Source organism: Enhydra lutris, unplaced genomic scaffold (genome assembly GCF_002288905.1).
Source record: "Enhydra lutris kenyoni isolate GAN:26980312 unplaced genomic scaffold, ASM228890v2 scaffoldscaffold31, whole genome shotgun sequence".
NCBI classification, from domain to species: domain Eukaryota; kingdom Metazoa; phylum Chordata; class Mammalia; order Carnivora; family Mustelidae; genus Enhydra; species Enhydra lutris.
Window position 1 is genome coordinate 279,925 of NW_019154115.1, and position 25,946 is coordinate 305,870.

General features: G+C 43.4%; 1 protein-coding gene across 2 annotated transcripts in view; it reads left to right on the forward strand.

Moving 5' to 3' along the window:
• The first annotated feature begins 297 nt into the window (after positions 1-297).
• The window catches only part of LOC111153244 (transmembrane protein 266), a 111,479-nt gene continuing 85,830 nt past the window's right edge, over positions 298-25,946 (forward strand). For both annotated transcript variants that reach the window (XM_022512149.1, XM_022512150.1), the window contains exon 1: positions 298-353. The gene's annotated coding sequence lies outside the window, so the exon portion shown is untranslated. The remainder of the gene's footprint in view (positions 354-25,946) is intronic.

Below are 25,946 nucleotides of genomic sequence, written 5' to 3' on the forward strand. Positions count from 1 at the left end.
GCGCGCTGTGTTGGAGCCCTGCTGGCGGCGCAGCCTCCGCCCCCGGCCCGGCTCCAGCCGCGGGTGGGACCAGCCCAAGCCGCGGTTTCCTAGACAGCCGCGCCGCCGCTCGGTAGCCGCCACAGCAAGCACTCGCGGGTGAACCGCGTTAGGCAAGGGCGCAGGCGCCGACCGGCGAGCTGCTGGAGCGAGGCCGCGCACGCGCGCCCCCGAGCGCGGTGGGCGGAGGAGCCCAGGGAGCGGCAGAGCCGCGAGGGGGCGGGGGGAGGGGGGACTGGACAGGGGAGCCCCGGGAGCGCGAGCTGCAACCGGCGCCAATGCAGAGCCTAGCGAATCCCGAGCCCAGGTAGCAGGTATGTGTCTTCGAAGCCGGCCGTGGCCAGGGCTTCCCCGCCTCTATGTCGGGGTCCTGTGGCCAGGGCGGGGGTGGGGGCCGGTCAAGGTTTGCAGGGTGCGCGTCCGGGAGGGCTGGGATCTTACCACTGACCTTCATCCTGGCTCGCTGAAGGAAGCAAGAGGAGGGTGCGTGGGGAAATCCAGGGCTTCAGCTCCAGCCTGGGGAATCTGCTTCTTGTCACATGCTTCTTATTTATTTTTGCAAACTGCTCTGGTTGGGGTCCAGCTGCAGATGCTTTAGCTCCCATTCTTGCCTCCGTGTGCCATCTTGCATTTATTAATAAAACATGCAAGCTGGGGTGTGGAGGGGGGAGGTGGATTGCTGCTGGGGGGAATCCCATTGCAGTATGGGTTGAGTGGCGCCTATTTTCAGTGTTCAGGCATGGTACTGAAGTGGAAATTCCACACCCTGGGCATTTGTGGCTTGCTTGGTCGTGAGCACTTACTAGTGGGCTTCCCTCATTTGTCTGGAGGCTCTCCAGCGGCAGGTTGGGCTGTCAGGAAAGCATGGTGGTCTTTCAGTATCAGGCCAGAATCCCCTTCAGGGGACAGGTGCATACAGTACCCTGCTTGCTAACTTGCCAAGGACGCTTAAACCCAGAACATCGTTTCCCGTGATTGCTGAGAGGAGGCCTTGAACAGAATCCTCCAGACTTGCATACTCAAACTCATTAAGGGTTTGCATTTGAAGATGACTAAAGCTTGCCACCTGTTGGAAGTCAGACCCCATGAAATCCTCCATAATCTAGCCCATCAATCCCTGTTTCAGTCACTAATACATAGCAACAGGCCCATCCTGGTTCTTCCTATCTTCTTTAATATTGCTTGTCATTTCTTTTAAAATTTAATCCATGATTTGATGTTCCATATGTTATAAATTACATTATTTGTATAACATCAACAAAATTTGTATAACATCGTGTCGTAAAGACTGAATTTCTTTTCAGTGTCCAGGTTACCGACTTCCTAGCTTTTCACCTTGCTTCAAGCAGCAGTCCAAAAAGTGGAATATATGTAACTGATTACCTTTCTCTGCACCCCCCCACCATGCCATGGTAAGAAGACTAGTACAAGCTGGAAGCATAAAATGGAAATGTGTATCACAACACATTGGGGTATGGCGGCAGAACTAAGTGCTTGTAAACTATAGTCAGTGTGCCACATCTAATCATGAGGACACATTCTTGAATGCTCATATGTGCCAGGTACTGAGCTAAAGGGTACTTGTGCATGATCTCGTTTAATCTTCACAACAAACTTATTATCTCCATGTTGAAGGTGAGGAAGGTGAGACTAAGAAAGGTCAGCTAACTTGCCCAAGGTCACACAGCCCAGAATCAGAATAAGGATGCAAACTCAAGTGTATCTGATTGCTGGGGGTGGAGGGACATTGGGAGGAAACTTTATCCCTGGTGCTGCCCCTGCATCTATATTTTAATTAAGATCAAGTTTCTGCATGAGCATACATGCTTGGATCTGATGTTCCATTTCATAGATTCCACATCCCTCTTTGTGGACTTTTAGAAATGGAATCGGCTGTTTTAGAATGGGTCTGTATGGAATTTTTTGAGGTGGCACTGAGCCTATGAAAAATGGTGTCCTAGACACGCTTCCATTTAACTTTCTCAAACAAGCAGTTAAGCTCAAAAAAAGTTGTTTCCCTTCAGATTTAAATTCATAAAATGTATGTGCATCAGATAGAATGAATCACTCATGTTTTTCATTCTTGCATCCCACTCCAGTCTTCTTGCCACCCTGCACACTGGCTTCTGGTGTCAGTGCCAGTCATAAGAACAACGTTGTCTAACACACTCCTATGTGAGTGCCTTGATGGGGTGAAGGAATGCAGACCAGTCATGGCCCATAATCCAGTCTCCATGATAGTAGCAGTTATTCACTTGAAAATCTTAGAATCCGTGCATTCAAGTATGGATGTCTACTTCATCTGGTTCTACAAGTGCATTATCATAATGCAAATATTGGATTTTGCTCCACATTCCAGTAGTTCTCATAAACTTAGAAATTGCTATAGTTGCATCTTCAATGGAAAATCCACTCAATGGGGCTACAGACTTTTGTATTCAGGACATGTATTTATAACGGTAATGAGAAAGGTAAAGGTAGATATAAGGGATTACTTGAAATATCCCATGGAAATTAACAGCTTTGAATTATAAATTGATGGCTAATATTAAGTAGGAAATATAAGACTCTCTTATAAATTCTGTAAGCTCTATATTTTTTCCTTGGGCAATACGACTGGTTTTAGAACACCATGCTCTTACTTTTTTCATTATACTTTGTTGTGTTGACAGTAAAGCAATTTGCATAGCCATTTTGCCTCATGGAAAACACTGGGTTTTAGAAGAGCATATTCCCCAGTGCTATAGAAATGCTGAGATGGAGACTTTCCACCCTGAGGATTTCCAGTCTATGATCAGGTAAACTCAAGAGGAGTCCTGATGTTACTGGTGAAACAGCAGAAAGCAAAGAGAGGTATTGCTTGATTTCTGGACAGGATCTCGGTTGTCCTATGTAGACCATCACTATTTTCTTCAGTCAGAAATCTCTTAGTTAAAAAGCATCCAAGAAGTAGAAGTCTACTCTATTCCATTCAAGCAAAATTGTATTTAATGCAAAGCTGAGTATCCTTTTGGGTGCAATGGTCAATATGAGGCATGTAAAAATATTTCTGGGCTACATTTTTTTTTCTTGAATCATATATCTAAACTGGGAAAAGCCGTATGGTCAACTATGGATGCTGAAGCATTATTTTTTCCCCTCACCAAGTGTCTTTTGGGGTTTTTTGGAGGTGAGGAAAACAACTAAAATTTTTCCAGGCTATGGGTAGCATGCATTGCAACGAACGATTGTAATGCACATTTTAATGCATCCTTGAGTAAGACACTGGGAACTGGCTTATGTGTCTCTCTTTGACCGACCTCGTAAGCTACTTAGTTGTGAAATGTGTTTTTGTTATAGTATGCTTAACTTATTCTTTAAAAAGAGATGTGTTTTTTTTCAGTGTCAACAATCTTGAATCATAAAAGGAGTTCAGTCAGCTTACTTCAAGATACTTTATCTTCATGGGTCTCTTTTTCTTTCCTTAGTGGCAGCTATTGCAAGAGTTTTAATTTTATTAAGAAAATGGTTCACAATCCATGAGTTAATCCATCCCCTTTCCAAATGGGACCAGAGTTCACAGTTGCTGTCCAGGCACACTCCCATAGGACCTTCATCTGTGAACCCTGTAACTCCTTTTGGCCTTATTTGCACCCAGTTTCCCCACAAAGAAGGTGTAAGGATTCCTAAAGTCAGGTCCCATGAGACAGACCTTGCTTGGGTAAGTGAGGTAGAATAGTGGCTACTTGATACTGATCTAGGAGGATCAGGGAATCACTTCTCCTGCAGCAACATTAGCCTATATTGTGATTTCTACTTGTAAAGATAGTATGTACCCATTGTAAAATGCTTAAGCATTACATAAATATAGAAGGTAGGAGGTCCATGGCTAGAATCTTTAGTCATCTTAATAGCAATAGTCAGTAAATAGTTTGCTGTGAAGTCTATATTTTTTTAAGTTTTAATATCTTTTTTTAAGATTTTATTTGTCAGAGAGAGAGAGAAAGAGAGAGAGAGAGAGCACAGGCAGAGTGAGAGGCAGAGGCAGAGGGAGAAGCAGGCTCCCTGCTGAGCAAGGAGCCTAATGTGGGACTCAATCCCAAGACATTGGGATCATGACCCGAGCCGAAGGCAGCCGCTCAACCAACTGAGCCACCTAGGTGTCCCTGAAGTCTATATTTTTTAATGTGGATACTGAAATGTTACTGTTTGCCAATAATACTATGCATGGATGTATATGGTTTGCAGGGTTTTTTTTCTTTTTCTTCCATAGAGTTAATCATCTTGCTCCCTTAGAGGACCGTGAATGGCATACATTTTATTCAGCCACAGTGGGAACTAGATGAGAGGAGCCCTGTAACCAGGGGAAGAGGCAAGGGACTAATGTGTGGTGGGTAGGAACTAGGCATGATCCATGTCCCATGATAGGTGTTTTTACATTCTGTATCTCATTTAACCCTTTGCAATTACCCTTCATGTTTAACTATGTATAGATGAGGAGAGACAGAGTCCAAGGTCCATGAGATTTAAGGCGCCAAGCTAAGATTCAAGCCCAGATCACTGTGGCTCAGATTCAGGGCTTTTTCTTGCAGAATGAAGAGCGCACTGCCTCTGCCCTTCCACACTGACCTCCTAGCTGTTCCCCTGCCTCAGAGCCTTCACACTAGTGGTTTTCTCTCCTGGAATGCTCATCCCACAGACAACTGCTTTGTTTTCTCCCTTGAACCTCCTTTTGGCTTTGCTCAAAGTCTGACTACTCCTTTATAAAACTAAGCACTCTCCCAAAAGCATTCTTTGCCTTCCTCTCTGCTTTGTTTTCATTCATAGTCCCTCTCCTAGTTTACCCTATAAGTTGGTTATTTTATTTACTGTCCATTTCCCCAGAGAATGAATGCTCCAGAGCACGGGGATTTTGTCTCTTTTGTTCACTTCAGTCCAGAACCTTGATGTTGTGGAAAAGAACTGACAAGTCACTGTGGCAATCTTGAATCTTTTTAGCCTCCTACCCTCCTTGTTTTTGTTAACCCTTACACTTCCCCATAGTGAGCAGTGAAACTCTAAAATGCAAAGACTCTATGTGCATGTTTGGGGGAATAACAGGGGAAGTAGAGAGGAATCAGGAGGGATCTTGTCTTAGATGAGTGTCAGGAAGAGAGAAACCTCCTCCCTGGTAGACAAAGGAGGATAGAAAGAAAGTCACCTGAGGGCTGAGGTGTGGCACAAGGCAGCTAAAAGTACATGGTGGGGAGGGGGGGTGGGAATGGCCGGGAACGAAGAGGAGACCTGTTCAGGTTCCCCTTTATTTGGCATACATACTTTTGTTGAAGACATCCAAAGGAGAAGACACCAGATTCCACCAACTTTCCTAGTGGCCTACGTTACTAGAAAGGAAAAAGAATCTATGGACATTCACACAGGTAGGTTAATCACTGCACTACCAGCATCAAACTGTTGCACTTTTTTAAAGATTAAATACCTGTTGGTATCTTTCCTGTTTAAGCCAGAGTGTGAGAGTTCATTGCCAAAGCACTTAGCTCGCAAGTCTGAGTTTTGGCAGGAAGCATGTTCCAGCAGCATCACAGCCTGAGATTCTTTTGGCCCAAGCAGTCCCAGACTCCTGGTTACCTCTCATACATCTTTTGTTTGCAGGAGTTCTTGGGCCCAAGCAAAATGATGGGTATGGGGGGAAGAATTCTAAAAGACTTAGAACACTTTAGAGTTGAGTACACTGGGGTGCTGGACAGAGTTCATGGTTATAGGATAATGTCGGTGAAACTGCTCCTCAGCCACAGGAAGCCCTCCTTCTCCTCCTCCTCACCTTCTCCTCAGTGGCTTTAATTGCTGCCCTAGGCAGTCTGAATTACCCGCTTGTAGAGAATTCCCCTTCCAAAAAAATGTAGCCTCCCTAAAACTGCTTTTGATTTGTCATGAAAAGTACTCAGTAGCTAGAGCAGGGGCTGATAACTCAAGTTCCCACAGCTCATTAAAGCAAAGAATTTTAATAAGTATTCTGCCCTTTGCAGCCCAGGTTTTGGGAAGTCCAGGCTGCAATCAGGCAGCTGTTCTCGGGATTTCTGTCTAAAACCATAACACACACATTGCTTTTGGCTGCTCTCTCTTGGCTCAGAACAGGTCAAAATGAATTCTTTCATCTGTGATTTCCTCATGGTCTCCTACCTTAGTTTCCAAACTGCCGTCAGGCCCTGCCAATACAGTATATAAGGTCAAGAGGTCAAGTAACTTTCTCCATAACAATGCCCCTCGGACAGTTAAATCTTTGCATTGTACCTCAATTTGATGCAGTGTTTTTAATGAACAATTTCAGTGACGCTTGCTAATTCTCCTTTAACCATGCCTGCTGAAATGTGTTAGTCTTGCCCTTCCAAACAGAGGTGAAATATGTATAGTCCCTCAAGTAAAGAAAGTGTTCCACTGTTTGGGGGCATAGTCTCAAAAGAAAAAATTTCTTTCCTGGTGCTCTCTCTGCTGTCAGTCCTCCCATAATGTCCTACAAGGAACCACTGTCCCTACCCCTCTACTGAAACAGAACTCTTAAAGGTCACAGTGATTGCCTAATCACAGATCTAATGGCTGTTTCTCAGATTTCGTTCCTGATGGCTCAGCAACATCTGAGCCTATCGACTTCTTCTACTCCTTGAAATGCTCTGTTGGCAGCGCCCTCCCAAAGGTGTCTGGTCTATTCATCTGCTTTCATCATTCCTATCCTATCGAGAGGTGGTCTGGAGAAGTGGTTAAGAGTGTGGACTCTGGGCTTTATGGGTTTGAATCCTGGCTCTAATACTTGCTAACTGTGTGACTTGAGTTATTTAACCCCCCTGAGCCTCAGTCTCTTCATCTGTAAAATGGGAGGAAGAGTAGCTAAGTCATAGGGCTGTCAGGAAGAAATTAAATGAATGTGCCTTGTAAAGAGTAAGCACTTAGTAAATGTGGTCTTTCATCACTATAACTTCCTGTTTGGATACCTTCAGAGGCTCCCTTGTTCTCTGCAGGATAAAACCTTAACTTTAACTCTTAACTAGCTTACTTACTGCCCACAGCCTTTCCTAGTGTGTGCCCACCTCCAAGCCCTTATCCATGCAGTCTGCACTTGAGGACCACCTTCACCCCTTCCAGCTCTGCCCCTCCTTCCCTGGCCAGAGGAGGGAGAGCACTGAGGGCTGCGCTTACCTGCTTCAAGGCCCTGAGCACAGGCCATGTGTAATGGAAGCCATCCTCTCTTAGGCACTGAACCTCTCTCTCTCATGCAAATTATAAATTACTTAAGGACACCAGCTGTGATTTATACTTTTTCAAAATATCCTTCTCAGCACTTAGCGTTATATACATACAGGAATTTAACTTCTTTCTTCTAACTGCCAAAACATGATAGTTTTTCTTGGTCCTTCCAGAATTATTTTTCCTCCTAAACTGAAACTTGTATTGATCAGTCCTAAAGCCTATGTAAGCTTTATATGGGAAAATTGAGTCAACACTACAGGGAGAGTTAACCACATCAGAACCTTTTGGAATGAGGAGGGATATATAGAAATCACTAAAATAATGGGAGCATAGGGAGTAACTTAATTCTTTTTAAAAGGAGTTTGACATATTCCCAACCTGTGAAGCTGTCAGGATTTTCTACAGTGTTTGGGACTTCTTCCTGTCTTGATGCCATCCCTTCCAAGCAAAATGAGTGCCCATTGCATTACTACCCTCCACCCCAGCTGTGATCATAAAAAATGCCTCCAAACATTGCCACATGTCCCATTTGAGACCCATTTGAGACCCACTTGAGACCCACTGCTCTATAGGACCAATCCAGAAAACTCAGTATGTTCCCATTTCATACAATATCAGAATTTGGACAGTGTGGATCAAATGAAGATGACAATTATAATAGACATGAAAAATCAATTTGGATTTGAAATTACTAACATAGAGAAAATTTAGCATCTACTGATCTTTGGTACATAACCCCATTGTACATTGGAAATGTGGTTAAGTAGAAAATGCATTGAATACATCTAGCCTACCCCTGGACATCATTGTTTACTGCAGCCCACCTTAAACATGCTTAAAATACTGACCTTAGCCTACAGTTGGGTAAGATTGTCTAATGCAAAACCTATTTTATAAGGCAGTGTGGACTATCTCATGTAATTTATTGAATACTGTAGGTGAACAAAGTACTGGTTGAATGGGTACCGAATGGTTGTAAACGTGTTGGTTGTTTCCCCTGGCGGTCTTGTGGCTGACTGGGAGCTGCCACTCACAGCTGCTGCCCAGCAGCAGGAAATATCATCCTGCATATCACTAGCCTGGGAAAAGAGCCAAATTCAAAATCCGAAGTATGGTTTCTACTGAATGCATACTGCTTTTGCACCATCATGAAATCAAAAGATCATGGGCTGAGCCATTACAATTGGGGGACCCTCTGTATAAGCAGTTATGGATTCTATCATGAATAAGGAGAAGTAAACCAATAAAGTAGTTACAGAAATTCAGACCTCTTCCTCCTATAGGACTTGGGTCTAAAGACGATAACTCCAAAGCAGTGCTCCAGTCATTCTCCAATCATAGAATATTTTTGTTGCAATTGTATTTAAGTGCCCAAACTACTTTTCTACTTTTGACAATAAGTATATTAAGTCAAAAAATAATGACTGGAGAACTCTTAGTTGATCACCATTGGAGGGAATTACGTTTGAGCTGAGGGAAGCTGACTCTCCCTAGCAGAGGCTGCTTCTGACCCCAAAGCTGCCCTGAGACAGCACATCAGGTGCTTCAGGGGTGAAGTAGGAATGACTAGGGACTTTGTGCTTTGGTGAATGGCCCCGCTTGCTCAGGATCCTTTGTGCTTGTTAGATAATCGAGCTGTAGACTTCTGATTTAAAGCCCACCTCCAATTGACATTCACCATTACGCTCCATCTAAATATAGAAGTGCAGAATACATGGCATCCCCAAAGGCTGAAAGCAACAGTTAAACGTAGTACATTCTTGGGGGGTGGGAAGCGGAGAAAACATTAAGGCTCCAACCTTGGGAGAGACCTGCTGTGGCCAGAGACCACCTTTCGCCTGTATCTGCCTTTGAAAAGGGAGAGCATACAGACCTTCAAGATGATCCCTGACCAATAGTCTAGAAATAGGCCCTGTGCAGTGTCTTGAATCTGGGAGGCAAAGTAGAATTACTCCTTCTACAGACAATGGTGAACATCTGTGTTCCAGGCTCGTGCCAAGAAACTCCAGTGACCATGATGGCCTGAATTGTGTGCCCCCTCAAATGCATATGTGGAATCCCTAACCTCCAACATGACTGGAGATAAGGTCTTCAGAAGGTACTCAAGGTTAAATGAGGTCATAAGGAAGCCTTCTAAGAAGAGGAAGAGAGGGGCGCCTAGCTGGCTCTGTCAGAAGAGCTTGTGACTCTTGATCTCAGGGTCATGAGTTCAAGCTCCATATTGGATGTAGAGATTACAAAAAGTAGTAATAATGAATTTTTTTTAAAGGGGTAGGAGAATGAAAGATTTCTCTTTCATTCTCTTCACCCTTTGAGGACACAGTAAGAAGGTGGCCATCTGCAAGCTGGGAAGAGGGTTCTGACCAGAATCTGACCATGCTGGTGCCCTCACCTTGGATTTCTAGCCTCCAGAACTGTGAGGGAAAAAAAATCATCGTTGTTTAAGTCATTCTTGTTGTTTAAGTCATTCAGTATGTCTTTGTTTTCACAGCCCCAGCTAACACATTCTGCATCCTTGTACAGACAAAGAAACTGGGCCCAGAGAGGCAAATGACTTGCCCAGGGTCAAGTTACTGGTTAGTGGCAGATCTAGAACACAGACCTAGTTTTTCTGACTAGTCCATTGTACATTCCCCTTTTTGTACGGTCATATAGGCTTCTGTTCATTATCTCTAGAACCTGTGGCTCATTTCTTCTGTGAGTATCAGGGTCCTTATACCTGCCCTATCTCAGGATTGTGGTGAGGATGGATTAGATGGTACAAAAAAGACAATGTAAGTTTCTAAACAGAATATTTTACAGATATAGGTATCACTCAACTCAGATTTTGCCTGATTATCAGGAATCTGTCTGCCTTTGAAAATTGTTTTTTTTAAAACACCTGAAACCTAGTCTTAATTGCTGAAATGAGGTAGTTCTTGAAAGTGTAACCAGAAAGCTCTGCAGTCTAGAGACAAATGTTATAAATAAAGTCATTTCTAGTTGTAACCACATTGAGGCTATTACTTGTTACTCTTCTTTTCCAGAGGTAATATTCTAAATTTTGAAAAGAAGCATCAGATTAAGGCATAAGAATTTCTAGAGTCTAGCCCATACATTATTCTATATAGTAGAAGTGTAACCGTGGACAAGTCACTTCACTCTTCTGAGGCCTGGTGTCCTTTCCTGTCAAATAATGGGATTAGGCTTTGTGGGTTAGGGATCCCAGGATAATTACTCTGAACCATGCAATGCCTTAAGACAGCAGGACAAAATAATTCACCCAGTGATCTCGCTTTACAAATTATACTTCAGTTATAGTTGTTGGAAGAGTCAAGCATAGATGAATGGCATTTGGCAGGAGTACATCTGAAACCCTTAATTATACACTGTAGGCAGCTCTGAAGGTTGGTCTGTGTCAAGGACACCACATTATCCAGTGACACAGTGCAGAGACATTTGGAGTCATTGCAACAGCTTGTTCATCTGTGGCATGATTGGCCTGCATCGGGTAGCATCCACAGTTTGCATTTGAAAATCTGACCTTCTTATACTAGATTAAAAGACCTCCTGTCCAGTTCCTTTGGAAATGAACCCATTAAAATTGATGACACTCAGTGGGGAGTTTGGGGTTCATAGCTGGTGACACATATGGTTTATTACCAGATTTTTATGTAGTTAAATACTATACGAGGTATACGTTGGCTCTCACAAAGTGTATTTCTCTGGTTGGAGCAGGTTGGAGCAAACACTTTAGTTGCACCCAACACCTTTCTGTTTGGCTTCCTTCTTTTTCTGATCATTTTCCTTCACACACTTCAGGAAACTATCTCGGCTCTTAGAGCACTATACATATATAAGTTCTCTTGGCCAGAATCTTGCCCTTAACTTGTTCGTTGATAACAATGCCAACCACATGCTGAGTAACATTGTAGACTCTCCCAGTTTTGCCATGGTAATGTTTGTGGTGTGTTCCTTCTTGAACACTGCCCATCTCCTTGATGTCCACAATATCACCTTTCTTGAAGATTTGCATGTATGTGGCCAAAGGAACAACTCCTTGTTTTCTAAAAGGCCTAGAGAATGTGTAGCGGGTACCTCTCCTCTCTTTGTGTTGGTCATTTTGGTGCATTACTGGAAGATGTTGGTTCCCACCAACATCTTGCTAGAAAATCACTTCTCTCATTTCCTGACTCTTACCAGTTACCTGTTATGTGAGAGAACATTCCCTTCTAGCTGAATGTTAAATATCTCATCCTCCAGGAGACAGTCACCTAATTTTCTAACTCCATTGACCCAAAACAAACATCTTTTCTTGGGCCCTCTATGAAAACCAGTGTTTTGGGGGGTTTTGTTTGTTTTTTTGTTTTGTTTTGTTTTTCTGGCTCAGTATAGAGAACAGTCTTAGTTTGTTGTGGACTCTAACCTGCACTCTAACAATCAGGAGTTCCCCTTATATTCATCAACCAACAATTATTTAACAAAATGCCAACAATATACTATATTATATTTATTGAGTGTTATTTGGAAAGAAAATCCCACTCAGGAAGAGTTTACTAAGTCCCAGGCAGAAATGATTCCTCTGGCTAGGGAAGGAAGAACTCAAAGGAAGACAGGATCATGAGGTGTGAAGGTCAGAAAGTGTCATGGGGGGTTCCCAGGAAGGTGGGTCATTAGCTGGTCCCGAAAGGGTAGAAATGATTTGAGTAGGAAGGACATAGGATGTAAGATACTTGATATCATAGTCATAATATTACATGATATCATATCATGTAAGATACTTGATATCATAGTCAGAGATGACACTGATTGTGGTTACATTTATACTGACAGATTGGCCTGAAGGGATGGATTCACTGTCAGAAATAATTCGCATTGAATCATGTACACATGAAACCCTATCATGCTGACTGTGCTTGAAAAGCCTTCTGTATAAAAGTTCTGGATTACCTTTTAGAGTGATGTTGGTAGTATTTAGTGGTAGTGAGGGGCCTTAGAATTTGGAGATAAGATTGCTTTACTTTACCTATTCAGTCCATTTGTGTGTGACATACTGAAGATAAATCAAGATAGTTCCTAGTCTTAAAATCCACAACTGGGCATTATGGTAGGCCCTAAAATGCCAAAATGCCAAAATGTATCCACCTCACATCCTTGGAACCTGTCAGTGTTGCCTTATTTGGAAAAAGAGCTTTTGCAGATGTGGTTAAGTGAGAGATTTTTGAAATGAGGAGATGATCATTCTGGGGGATTACCTTTTGGTGGTTGGAAAAATACTATCCCAAGTGTCCTCGTAAGAGAGAGGAAGACAGAGATTAGACACAGAGCAGAGGAGGACATGACAGTGCGTCCTCAAAGACAGATGAAGTGATGCGGATTCAAGCCAAGGAGCACCTGAAGTGACCAGAAACTGGAAGAAGCAAGGAACAGATTCTCCCCCAGAAGGAAGCACATCTCTACTGACACACTGACTTTGGACATTTGCCTTCCAGAACTGTGAATGTATTTCTGTTCTTTTAAACAACCAGGTTTGTGGTAATTTGTTGGAGCAGCCAGAGGAAATTCATACAGGTGGAATTAGTTATTAGGGGAACAAGGAAATTGAAAATGTGAATTTGGAAACACCCAGTACATTACTTAGGGTGACCTGGTTTGTGGATTTATGTCTCTCCCAACAGTGTTTTTTTTTTTTTTCCTCTATCGTTTTCCCCATTTTCCTGCCCTTTCTTTCACTTCAAAGGAAGAATTGTTCTTCTTTTTTGAAACTACGAATCTGTGTACTCTTGATTGCGTCCCTTCCCAACTCTGTCAGAACTGTATTTACGTACTTCATCTTTTGATCTCTGTTGGCTGTGGTCCCTCAACAAATTTTAAGTTGTGGCTTTTCTTAAAAACATTCTTCCTTTGATGCTGCAGCCCACTCAGGATACATATAGTCTGTTTCCTTCAGCTGTCAACTTCTTGAACCCTTCTAAAATTTATTCATAAATGTCTATTAGGTACGACCTTGTGCTGGGTACAGTGACAGACAATGGGCAGCCATCAGGACTGTCAGCAGAGGATATACTCCTGGTTCTCCTGCTCCCGTGTCTCAGGCAAGACAGGGACCTAGTCCTCAGCAACTTGTGCTCTGGTCTTGCCCAGCTCTCTGACCTCCTGTGGGACCATCAGTCTGTCTTCTGTCCTTACCCACTTGCTTTCAGGTTTTTTGTTGGTTTTTTTTTTTTTTAACAGTCCCAAGTTCTCTCTCACCTCAAGGAGGGAACACACTTCACCTGCTTAATTCCTTGTGCCTCCTTTTGATCCCAGTTCAAACATTATTTCCTCAAGGAAACCTTCCTTTCATGCCCCCTCCCCCACCCCATTTAGGACAGATTTGTCTTTTACATTCTTATAGACTCATCATTCCTTTTGTTTAGAACACTCGGCTCAGTTTCTAATTTTGCATTTATGAGTATAATTACGTTGGCTGTCTTTTCTACTCTACCCTAAGCTGTGTGGGTTCCTAGACCATAACTGTTTTTACTCCTCGTTCAATGCGCAGTTGCTAGCATAGAGTCCGTCTAGAGATAGGCTGTCATTCAATCATAGAAAAATTAGGAAGAGTCTTTCAGGAACTGGTCATGTAGAGAGAAGCAAATAATGTATTCTAATACTTCAAGCAGAGTATTATAATGGAGTTAAACTCTGTATGTCAGGGGAGCAGGGAATAGCAGCAATTAGCTTACAGGGGTGTGGGTGCAGGTGTGAAGTAATCAGCAAACACCTCTGAAAAGAGGAGCAGGCATTAGCTATGCAAATGAGGGAGAAAATGGCATTGTGGCAGAGGGAAGGTTGTGCAGAACTGTGAAAGAACTTCATGAATTGAGAGAACTGGTATGAATGGAGAGAAGGGAGCATGTGGAGAAATAGCTAGAGATGGGACTGGACAATTGGGACGGAAAATGGAGGTCCTTGGCTATGTTGTGTGGAATTTGAACCTGTGTGGAAAAAGCCAGAGACAAGTTTAAAGTAGGCAAATAGTATGACAAATTTTCATTTTTTAAAAAAATGTCTTTTGACAACTGGGACTCTCATATGTGACTGGTGGAATTATAAAATTGTATAAACACTCTGGAAAGCTGTTTGGCAGCTTCTTCCAAAGTTCAGCATACACCTATCCTACAAACTGGCAATTCTACTCCTAGATATTTACCTAACATTAAAAATATATACTCAAAAAAGACTTTTACAAAATTGCTCATGACAACTTTTTCATAAGAGCCCAAACTGGAAACAACTCAATTTTTCATCAACAGGTGAATGGAAAAATAAATTGTGGTATATCCATGCAATTGGACACTCCTCGGCAATATAAATGGGCAAACTACTGATAAACACAATAAGCCAGATGAACCTCACAGACATTATGTTAAACTAAAGAATCCCCACACAAAATAATCGATGCCATGTGATTTCATTTATGTAGATTTTAAGAACAGGCAGAACCAATCTCTGGTACTAGAAATTAGGATAGTATTTGCCTCTGGGTATCAAGGGTTCGACTGCAAGGAGTCATCAGGGAACTTTCTGGGACAATGGAAATATTCTGTATCTCAGTTGGGATGAGAATTCTGTTCAAACCCACCAAGCTGTACACTTTTAATGTGTGTGTTTTACTGTGTGTAAATTATGCATCAATTTTTTTACATGAAAGAGAAAAACATCTTTGGAAGCAGAGTGGAGAATGCTGGAAGGCAGGATTGAGAATTGACTTAGGGAGATTTTAATAATGCAGCTGAGAAATTTTAGGGCCAGGATTTAAACAGTGGTAGTGGGTAGTAGACTCTTTGGTAATAGAGGTATAATCAGTGGAAATTGAGAAGGAGGTGTTGGGGGGAGAGTTTTGGTTGCAGGAGATGAGTTGAGTTTTAGAAATGTGAGGTTGTTGTACCTCTGGGGCATCTATACAAACAATGGGCAGAACTAAATATGGCTTAGGTCATGATCCCAGGGTCATGGGATAGAGCTCCACATCAGGCTCTGTACTCAGTCCAAGTCTGCTTGGGGTTCTCTTCCTCTCCCTCCCCCCCTCCCCCTACCCCTGCTCATGCACACAGTTTATCTCTCTTTCTCTCTCTTTTTCTCTCTCTCTGTGTCTCTCTCAAATAAATAAAATCTTTTAAAAATAAAAAATAAATAAATGAAAGAATCTGGGTCTAAAGCCTGGGGAGACTCCCTGGCTGGAGATAAGTATGTGGGTTTGCCTAGAGGTAAGCATCATTGAACTTGTCATGAATAGGAGAGTTTATCCAGTAAGCAGAGACAAGAGCTAAAAACAGAACCCTTGAATCCTTGACATTTAGAGGGTGATAGAGAACAAGGAGCCCTTGAAGGAATCTAAGGTGATATTAAAATGTTCCATCATAGAAGCCAAAAAAAGGGAAAGTGATTAAATAAAGGAGGGGTGGATGTCAAATGCTGTAGTAGTCAGGTCAGGAAAGAACTGCATCCTCACCATTCCGTCTCTCTTAAGCCCTTCAAATCTCCACTCTTCTCATGCTACCGGAATGTTATTCCTGAAGGTGGCTAGATCCAGAGACCTGTTCCCCAGCCTCATCTTCAACCTCCCTGCAGCATTCAACATTGCTGACCATTTCCTCAACCTTGGAATTCTCTCCCTTAGTCCTTTACTGCACGGCAGGGTTGTTACCCTCACCTGACCCTTACCTAGGCTCCTCTACCTGCTCCTGAACATGATCATTCCCCAAGGTTCTCTCTTCTTTTCTTCCCTCAACATTGAATTGCAGCATCTTCTAGTGATTTGACCTGTGCTGGGTGCTGATGATACCAGTGAGTAAAGCATAGGCCTGGTGTCAGAACTGGACAGCAAAGCTACAAAAGGAAGGTAGAAATAGATATCAACAATATTGTACGTTCAGAAGTTATTATCAGGGTACTCTGGGAATGTAGAGGGAACAAATGGGCTTGAAGAACTTAGGGACAAACCAGTAAGAAAGCTGTGAAGGGAACAGTGCATGAGAGGGCTGGGTTCCTCAGGAATTTCTGTGGCTGAAGTGTAGAAAATATGGGGTTGAAGGGTGAGAGGGGCTAGAAAATATAAATAAATGTAAAGCAGTAAATTGCAAAGTGTTGTGTGTGACCCTCAGGATTTTAAGCTTTGTTCTATATGCAGTAGAGAGACAGATGGGGTCTTAAATAGGGAAAGGCATAATAAAAAACAATTTTGGGGGGAAGATAACTAGCTGAATGAAGGCTAAAGAGACCGGGGAGAGAGCATGGGCAGAGAGTCCAGTTAGGAGGGTGTTTCAGCAATCCAAGTGAGAAATAGTGAGGATTTGAATTAAAGTAGTAATGAGAACAGAGATGATGATGAAATCCCAGAGACATTTCTGATATAAACTTGGGAAAACTTGTCACTTGGCTGGGAAATGAGAGAGGGAAAGGTTGAGGATGACTCCATAGTTCTTAAATAAGGAGATTTGGGTGGATGGTGACTCCATGAACTAGGATTAAAACCACAAGAGCAGAAACAGCCTTTGGACTGAGGTAAGATAATGAATTTAGAATCAGACCTATTAATTTTGAAGTTCTTATGCAACATTTAGTTAGAGCTCTGTTTTAACACACAGATGGTGGCTGAAGCCGTAGTGTTAGATGAGCTATTTCAGAAAACCCGTGCAGAGGTTGGGCATCAGTGGGCAGAGATGGGACATCAAAAAAATATCAGTTTTGAAGGGTTATGAAGAGGAGAAAAACATCAAAGGAAATAAAAAGAGGAAGAGGAAAAAAATACATACTATCCTCAAAAGCAAGAGAACAGAGAATTTTAAGAATCAGAGGGTCATCAACCATGTCAAATTCTACAGAAGGGTGTAGGGTTAAAAAGTGTCCACTGCTTTTGGTAATTAGTTGATCACTGGCTAACAGCAAAACTGCTTCATTGGAGGCCAGAGATGGAGGTCACTGTTGAAGTTGGAGGAGAAAATTTAGAGGAAGTATAATGTAAAATAATGTCACATTCAGACAAGTAAAGACTCAGAGAGTTTCCTTTCCACACTGAGAAAAATTACTTAAGGATGTACTCCTGCAAAGATAAAAGGAATCCAGCAAAGAAGAAGATATAAGATGTGAGAGAAAAAAATGTAGCCAAGCCAGGATGACAGTCATGCAGCAGGTCCATAGAGTGATGTGTCCCAAATTGACTGTTTCACAGGATAATTAGGGATCTGGACAATCTCATCATAAAGAAAACATGTATTTCTACCTTCTGTAAGGAAAAAGGCAATGAGAAACTTCAGGAATATAAGGAAGAACCTGTGGAAGAAGTCTGGACCAAATATGAAGCACATTGAAATGTGGCATGATTTTGAGCAATTTGATGGAGTATTAAAAAAAAAAAGAAAAAAAACCCCACATACTTGAACATTTCCATCCAGCAATATGGGTTTAATGAAATAGCATTATATCCCTTTCTGTGATGATTTATTCACACTACCTGATTCTGCAGTGAATATAAGCATAAACATAAATGCTGCTTATTGGTCTTGAAGTTTTAAATTCAGTTTATGAGCAATTTGCAAAGCATGCAGAACTTTATATAGCTTCAGAACAGAATCTAAATTATTTAAACTGTCACATGTAAAAAAAGTATTGGCCTAGCCTTTCAAACTTGGCTCATTGAGAAGTATATGAGCTATGTTTCTTGAATCTCTGTCATGTCTCAGTCCCTATCCTAAGCCTTTTGTGGGTTATTGAATTCATACCAGTGCTACCAGTTAGGTGTGATTTTACTATCCATTTTCCAAATAAGGAAACTGAAGTATGGAGAGGTCAAGTAAGCTGCCCACAGTCATGCAACTAGAAAATGGAAGCATTGAGATTGGTACCCCCACTGTCTGGCTCCAGGGCCTGCCTCTACATTCCTCAGGAGACAGTCCTGGCACCAGTGACCCCACCATACACATGGAAGGGATGGAATATACTAACCCAAGTTGATGCATCAGGCAAGATGCTGAAGTATATTTTTTTTAAAGTAACCTGGGGCAGTTGCCTGTGTAGGTTAAGGTTAGGATTGGGAGGCTGAGGGGAAAACCTTTACTTTGTCATTTTATATACTTTAGAACCATGTAAATTGTTTTTACTATGTGCATGGTTTGTTTTCATCATTTTAAAATGCTGCCCCTACTTTAAGGCCATATGAAAGAGTTTCCTCCAAAAGCATCCCAAATTCCTTCAGTAAGAAATGGCCTCTCCATCCTCTTGAGCTCCCAAAGGGCTTTGTCTCTGCCTCTTTAGAACCTATTACTGCTGACTTTACTACAGATGCCTTTGAAAAGGCTTGAAGACAGCATCTTTGTCAGATTTCTCTGGCTTATCTCCATAGCCTTGGGACCATGCCCTGCCTATGGTATGTGCTCAGTAAATATTGAATAAACTGGATGAGTGGCTTCTGTTGATGCCAGACTATGTCTGTTCTCTTCATGTCAGGGGACTTGGAAAGTGTAGCTTAGGTATGTCCATGTGTCAGGCATCGTTTTCCACTGGGTCATGGGGTGGGAAGAGAGAAGAATGTAGAGTGGACACTCTGTTCCAGCCATCCAGAAAGACAGAATCACAGAATAACAACACCAACATAGATTTTAGATCATTAAGTTCAACCCCATCATTTTACAGATGAGGAAGCTGAGCCCAGTGAGTAGAAGGGACTTGAAAGCCCACAACTAAATTGTAATAACTATATCAGCTTAGATTCTTCAGGGTTGTTTTTGTTTTATTTTGTTTTGTTTTCGTTTTTGTTTTTACCAAGGCAATACATGTTCAGTGCGTAGCTTGGGGGGTTTTCCCCTATAATCTTTCTATATTTTTATCTGAGCATGGTTTTGAGATTCTGTTTTTCCTTTAGTGGCCACACTTTGGATGTCATACTGAAAGCTGGCACAAATTCTTTTTGGATGTCAGTGAATAATTAGTGGGTGGAGAGGTGCATGAATTAGTGGCTTTCTCTCAGGATAACATGGCTGGTCATTGCTGAGATTTAGCAAACCATATCACTAGGGATGCCAAGCAGCTGAAGTACCTGGTGCAAAAGCCCTTCAGAGTTGCCATGACAACTACCATTTGTTCTCTAATTTCCATCATCTGTGTAAGGATCAGGGTCGGACCCTTAAATACAGCCCCAGAGGTTAAGGCCCCAAAGAGGAAGCTCCTTACCCAGGCTGTGACAGTGCAGCCTCTCCTACACTCAGGAAACTGCATTTTGTTGAAACCACCGGGCCTGGTCTGAAAGAGGGGCTGAGAGAGATGGACCCAAAGAACACTGTTAATCCAAGCAACACCATGTTGTGAAGAGATGCAGGAGACCAACCCAGATTCCAGTCGTGGCTCAGGCACTAACTCCTTAAGTGACTGTGGGCAGCCCAACACCTGTCTCTGAGTGTTGTTTTCTTACTTAAGAAGTGAGATGGTTCGACTAGTGCCATGATGATGTCCAGCTGCTCTTCCTGCATGAAAATGCCCTAACACCACAACTACAAACTGTCTCATTAGTACCCTGAAAAGGCAGATCCTGCTCCTTTGGGGACTCCAGCCTCAGGCTCACATAGAGGAAATACCCCTCTCCTTACCCATTTATTACCCTCAGTCTCCACTCACCTAGAGACAGCCAGAGCAGAGGGAGGCACCCTGAAAGTAGGTAACCTCCAGCTGCCCACTCCATTTGGGCGAAGAAGTGGGGGTCAGGAGCAGATCATTACACTTCACAGAATGCCTTTGCTTGGATGACAAAGTTGGGAACCACTCCAGCTACTCACACAGTAAAAATCCAGCTTCCAGGGTGCCCAGGTGGTTCATTTGGAGGAGCGTGTGACTCTTGATTATGGGGTTGTGAGTTCAAGTCCCATGTGGGGTGTAGAGACTACAGGAAGGAAGGAAGACTTTAAAAAAAAAAAAAGATCTGGCTTCCAACTGGAAACAGGGGTATGCCTTCCTCCTACTCCCTAAAAAAGAGGCTTGTGGGAGGTCAGCAGTACTGGGAGGATAAAGAAACCACCTGGACAGAGGCATAGAGAGATTGGGTAACTTGCAGAGACTCTCCACCTGTGTCCAGACCCCCAGCGTTTTGTGTCCCTAGTCTCTTCATGAGCCATCTGCCCCTCTAGCTTCTCTATCTTCCCTACTCTTATACCTATAATTCATTTTTTTCAGCAAATGTTTCCTGAACACCTATAGTTCTGAGTGCTGGGGTTAAAAACCCTCCGCTCAAGGAGCTTACATTCTAATGGAGGAGACACTTTATAAATAAATAATGACTATATTTACTATGCAGATGGTGGGACATACTTTGAAGAAACATAAAGCAGAGAGAAGAGATAGAAATGTGGGCAGAGCATCCTATTTGAGTGAGGGTGGTCAGGGAAGACCTTACCAATGAGGTGACAGTTGAGCAAAGACCTGGATGGGAGGGGATGAGCTATGAGACATCTTGAAGAAAGAGCACTTCTGGCATAGAAAAGCCCCAGAAGTGGGAGTGGGCTTGGTGTGTTATAGAAAAGAAAATCAGTGTGGCTAGAGGGCTGGAAGTCAGAGAGGCTGCAGGAGGCAGTGTAGAACTGCAAAAGCCATCACACACTGGCCAGGATGGGAAAGCACCAGGAGCTAGTGAGCAGGAAAGTGATATGTTTGCTGTGTGGAGGGCAGGTGAGGGTGGGGGCAGGGAGAGTGGTTAGTTGCCTATTGCAGTAACCCAGCTGAGAGATGACAGGGACTGAGACCAGGATGGGAGAGGTGATGAGAAGACTGAGCATGTATTTGAAAGGTAGAACTGACAGATTTGCTGACACCTCAGGTGGGGGGCATGGAAGGGGGGTCTAGGATGACTCCAAGACTTTTTGGGCTGAGCAACTGAAAGGATGGAGTTGTCAGTAACAGATATGGGAAAGGCTGTGGTAGGGCCAGTGAGACATCTTGGCGGAGAGGTCTGGTATGCAATTGGGTCCATGAGGCTGGAATTAAGGGAAATACTTGAGGATAAAGATGTATTTGTCAGTCATTGGCAAGTACATCTGCCCTGTCCAACATAGAAGCCACCAGCCAGGAGTCACACTAGTCACATTTCAAGTGCTCACCAGCCAGATATGGCCAAGGGCGACCATGTGGGACAGCACATAGTATACTTCCATTATTGCAGGAAGCTCTGTCAGACAGTGCTTATATATCTTGAGATTGGGTGAGATTCCCAGAGGTGTGAATCCAAAAAAGTGAGCGTTTATTAGATGGGGAGATGAGGATGCAAATCCAGAAGGGAGTGGATTCCTACATGCCAGTGATGAACATGTGTTGAAGAGGAGGGAGAGATTCATCAGGTCAAATGCTGCAGTTAGGCCACGGAGATTGCGGACTGAGAATTGGCCAACAGATGTACTAAGGAGGCTGTTGGTGAACTCAATGAGAGCAGTTTTAAGGAAGTAGAAGCAAAAGCTTGAGTGAAATTGTAGATTTAAAAGAGAATGAAAGGAAAGGAATTTGGGGGGTGGCGCCTGGGTGTCTCAGTGGGTTAGGCCTCTGCCTTCAGCTCAGGTCATAATCTCAGGGTCCTGAGATCAAGCCCCACATCGGGCTCTCTGCTCCGCTGGGAGCCTGCTTCCCTTCCTCTCTCTCTGCCTGCCTCTCTGCCTACTTGTGATCTCTGTCAAATAAATAAATAAAATCTTAAAAAAAGAGAAAGAAAGAAAAAAGAAAGGAATTTGAAGCAGCACATGTGCACACATTTTCAAATGAATGTGCTGGGAAGGAACAGAAAAAAAAAGGGTACTGCTGGAGAGGGTGGTGATGGTAAGGGATGTTTTCAGGATAGGAGGGGTAATGTAGCATGTTCAAAGCACTTGGGATCCATCCCGCAGAGAGGGAGTAATTAGTGCTGCAGGAGTGAAGAGGGACAGGTGAGAGAATTATTAAGCAGATGGGATCTAGTCCTTAGTGGTAGGGTGATCATTGGCTAGGATTTGAACAGTTCATTGGAAGAGAGGAGGGAAGGCAGAAGCAATGGCAAGGCTGCAGATAAGAGGGAAACTTAGGGTGGTGGGGGCAGGATGGCAGCATCTAGAGCTTCTCTGGTGATTGTCTTAGTTTCCTCTGGGCCATAAGAAGGAAGTCATCAGCTGACTATGAGCAGAGACATTGGAGGTGTGAGGAGAGAGGAGAAGACATCAAGTAGTCATCTCGGAAAGAGGGAGAGTGATGGGATTAACGATAGAAGTGGGATTGCTGGGCTGCCCCAAGCATCTGCTTGAAGCTGGTGTTCTTGCCAGATCCAGCTTTTAGAATTGACCCTGTTTTCCTCTCTGTGGTCACATATGCAGTTTTTTCTTCTTGGAGGGTCCCCTCCACTTCCCTACCAGGTTGTCTTCCCAACAAACCCATGGTGCTGCAAGGCATAGCTTGGGAATTGCCTCTGGCACCTCCCTCCCTTTCTTCCCATCCCTCTCTTCAAATTCTGATCACATCACACTGTCATTATTTGCTTACATGTTTGTTGCCCGAAGGCTGGGGTCAGCAAATGTTTTGTGTAAAGGACCAGGTAGTAAATATTTTAGATTTTGTGGGCCATATACTCTCTGTTACTCTATTCGTTCTGCCATTGTAACACAAAAGCAGCTAGACAATACCTAAAAGAATAGGCTGGCCTATGTTCCAGTGAAATTTGTTTACAAAAACAGTCCGTGGGCTGGATTTGGCCTGCAGACCTTAGTTTGCCAAGCCCCACTCAAGAAGATGGCAGGGATGGTGTCTCAGTTATCTCTATGGCCCCCATACCTAGTGTGGGATCTGAGTACCAGCAAGGAGCTCAGGAAATATTTGAAAGGATTAGGGATGAATAGAAAAAGTGTTTAGGCCTGCCAAGGTACATATATTAAAGGCAATGCTCCCTTGTACAGACAAGTTCTGGCATTGTCAGTGACTGGTCTTACTACACTCACGCTGAGGCTATGGAAGGAGAATACTTGGGAGCATGAGCCCTGTATACTCAGGAAAGATGGGCTCACTGTCTACTGCATCCATGCTAAGCCTCCACCCTGTGTAGACAACCTCTTGCCCAGTTGTTCCCAGGTGCACATCCCCCAGTTCAGTGGGACCAGCCTCTTCACAAACAAGCCCTCTGTATTTCACCTATATTGGTGTTTTTCCTGTGTTCCCCTTCTGCCCCCCAACCCCTACAAATAGTGAATAGTCATCGGGTACCTACCATATACAAGGCATGATGGGAGAATTATAGACCCTTCCATACGGAAGCTCATAGCCTGGTACATCCCACTGAGAATGCCTTCTGCCTACCCATGCCATACTCACACTTGACCTCATCCTCAAAGCTTTCCATAACCATCCCAACCCATCTGATTCCCCCTTCTTTTCCACATCTTTGTAGGCCTGTGGTTCTCCACCCTGGTGGGGTTCTCTTGAGTATGGATTCATGTGTGGATATTATTTTTCCTACCACAATGTAAACTAACAAGGACAGCAGAGTATGGTTTTGTTTCTTTGAGACCAGAGCTGTGCAATGTATAAGCCACATGTATAATTTTAAATTTCTAGTAACACATTTAAAAAAGTAAAAAGAAGCTGGTGAGATTAAATTTAATGTATTTTATTTAACCAATATATCCAGAATATTATTTCAACTGGGAATAAATATAAAAAATCATTTTATTTATAGTAGGTCTCCAGTGTCCAGTGTACCTTTTACTAGCCATATGTGGCTGGTGGCTCACACAGTAGAAGATGTAGCTCATGCAGGGCATGTGGTCGATTTGTAAGGCATCCATCCCACTGAGTCCTCCTCCTCCTGAAGCGGGTCTAATCCTCATCACAACTTTATGAGAGAGCAACTGTTACCCCCATGTTCTAGATGAGAAAACCAAGAATTAAGAGGTTGCTTATGCCCAGCTAGTATGTTGCAAAGCTCAGATTTGATCCTGGGTCTGAGTCCAAAGCCTTTCTTTAAAATAGAATATTTGAACTGGAAGTTTCTCTAAAAGTGTTTGCAAACTGTCGACTCCATAAATATCACTTGTGTTCCCAGCACCTAGCCCAGTGTAAGGCTCATCCTAGGAGCTGAGATATTTGAATGAGCAAATCCGGTCTCATTTTCCAGATGTGAACATTGAGGTCCAGAAAGGGAAGGAGACTTGTTCAAATGCCTCAAAATAGCTAAGTCTGGGGTGTGTGGGGGGTGCCTGAGTGGCACAGTCTGTTAAGTGTCCAACTCTTGGTTTCACCTCAGGTCACGATCTCAGGGTCCTGGGATCAAGCCCTGCGTCAGGTTGTCAGGTTCCACACAGCATGGAGTCTGCTTGAGACTCACTCTCTCCCTCTCCCTTTGCCCCTCCTGCTCATGCTGTCTGTCTGTCTGTCTCTCTCTCTCTCTCAAAATAAATACGTAAAATCTGTAAAATAAAAAAAAAGGGAAGTCAGAGCTAGAACCTACATTGCCAGTTCCCACTGCATAATTTGTGTTCCATGTCCTTCTGTTGTACAAGGGATCAGCCCAAAGAAAGCAAAGGAATTTGATATCTGAAATGTTCTTTGTATTTACAGGAAGAGATTTTAGCACACACTATCCTTCCCCCACTACTAAGTCTACAGCCTCAGAACTTGCCATAAATGTTCCTTGCAAATTCCCTTCTCTCCCTTCTCTCCCTTCACTCTCTCTACTCAGCAGCCCAAAAGGCGAGCAGAGCAGCCAAGCCTGCTCAGCGATGGGGAGCCAGGTCTCTAAGGGAAGCTGCATAAACGGGCAGAGCTCATGTCACGTGGGCACCACCCCTAGCTCCCATCTTGGGTCATGTTCTGTTGTAACAACTTGAGCCATTCCCCTGGCAGAAGGGCAGCATGAATCTCCTGGAGGGTCATGCTGACCAGCAGCCTGGATGCCTGGCACTGGAGCCTGCTTGCTGAGGCACCCTCAGGCTCTCTTCAGGCCCAGCCAGTCAGCATCCTACCAGAGAACTCCCAGCAGCCTCCCGCCTGACAGGGTCAAAAGAAATGACACAGATTGTAGAAGCTTAGAACTGAAAGGGAATTTAAAGATCATGCCTCCCAATACTTCTCAGACTGTGATGTCCTATAAATCTCCTGGGAATCTTAAGGTACAGATCTCTGATTCATTACGTCTGGGACAAGATGAGAATCTGCATTTCTAACAAGTTCTCAAGTAATGCCAGTGCTGCCACTGGTCCAGGGACCACACTCTGAATAAAAGAATAGATCTCATCCATCCCTATCAGCCCTTGTTATAGGTGAGGAAACAAGGGGGAGGAATTACAATTAAAACCACAATACAAGTCTCCTAATATTAACCACACTAACCCACTGTATTTGCTATCTGCAGAATTCTTTGGTATTTATCACAGATTACTTTATGTTAATATCCTCTTCCAACTAGACTGCTGGAAGCAAGTCTGTATCTTATTCTTCTGTGTGTCACCCTTTGAGTCCCACCTGAGTGGCCACATGTGCTGTGGAAAGCTCAGTGACCTGGAGCTAGGCCAATGGGGAGGGTCTTTGCACCAGGTACTCCTGGGATCAGAGGCACAGTGGAGTGGACCAGAAGCTGGTGCCAGAAGACCTCAGCAGATACCAAACCTGAAGAGCAAGGTGAGGATGGAAGTGGGAAAGGTGTAGTGTGGGAGTTGGCAGAGAATCAAGGGGTCGTG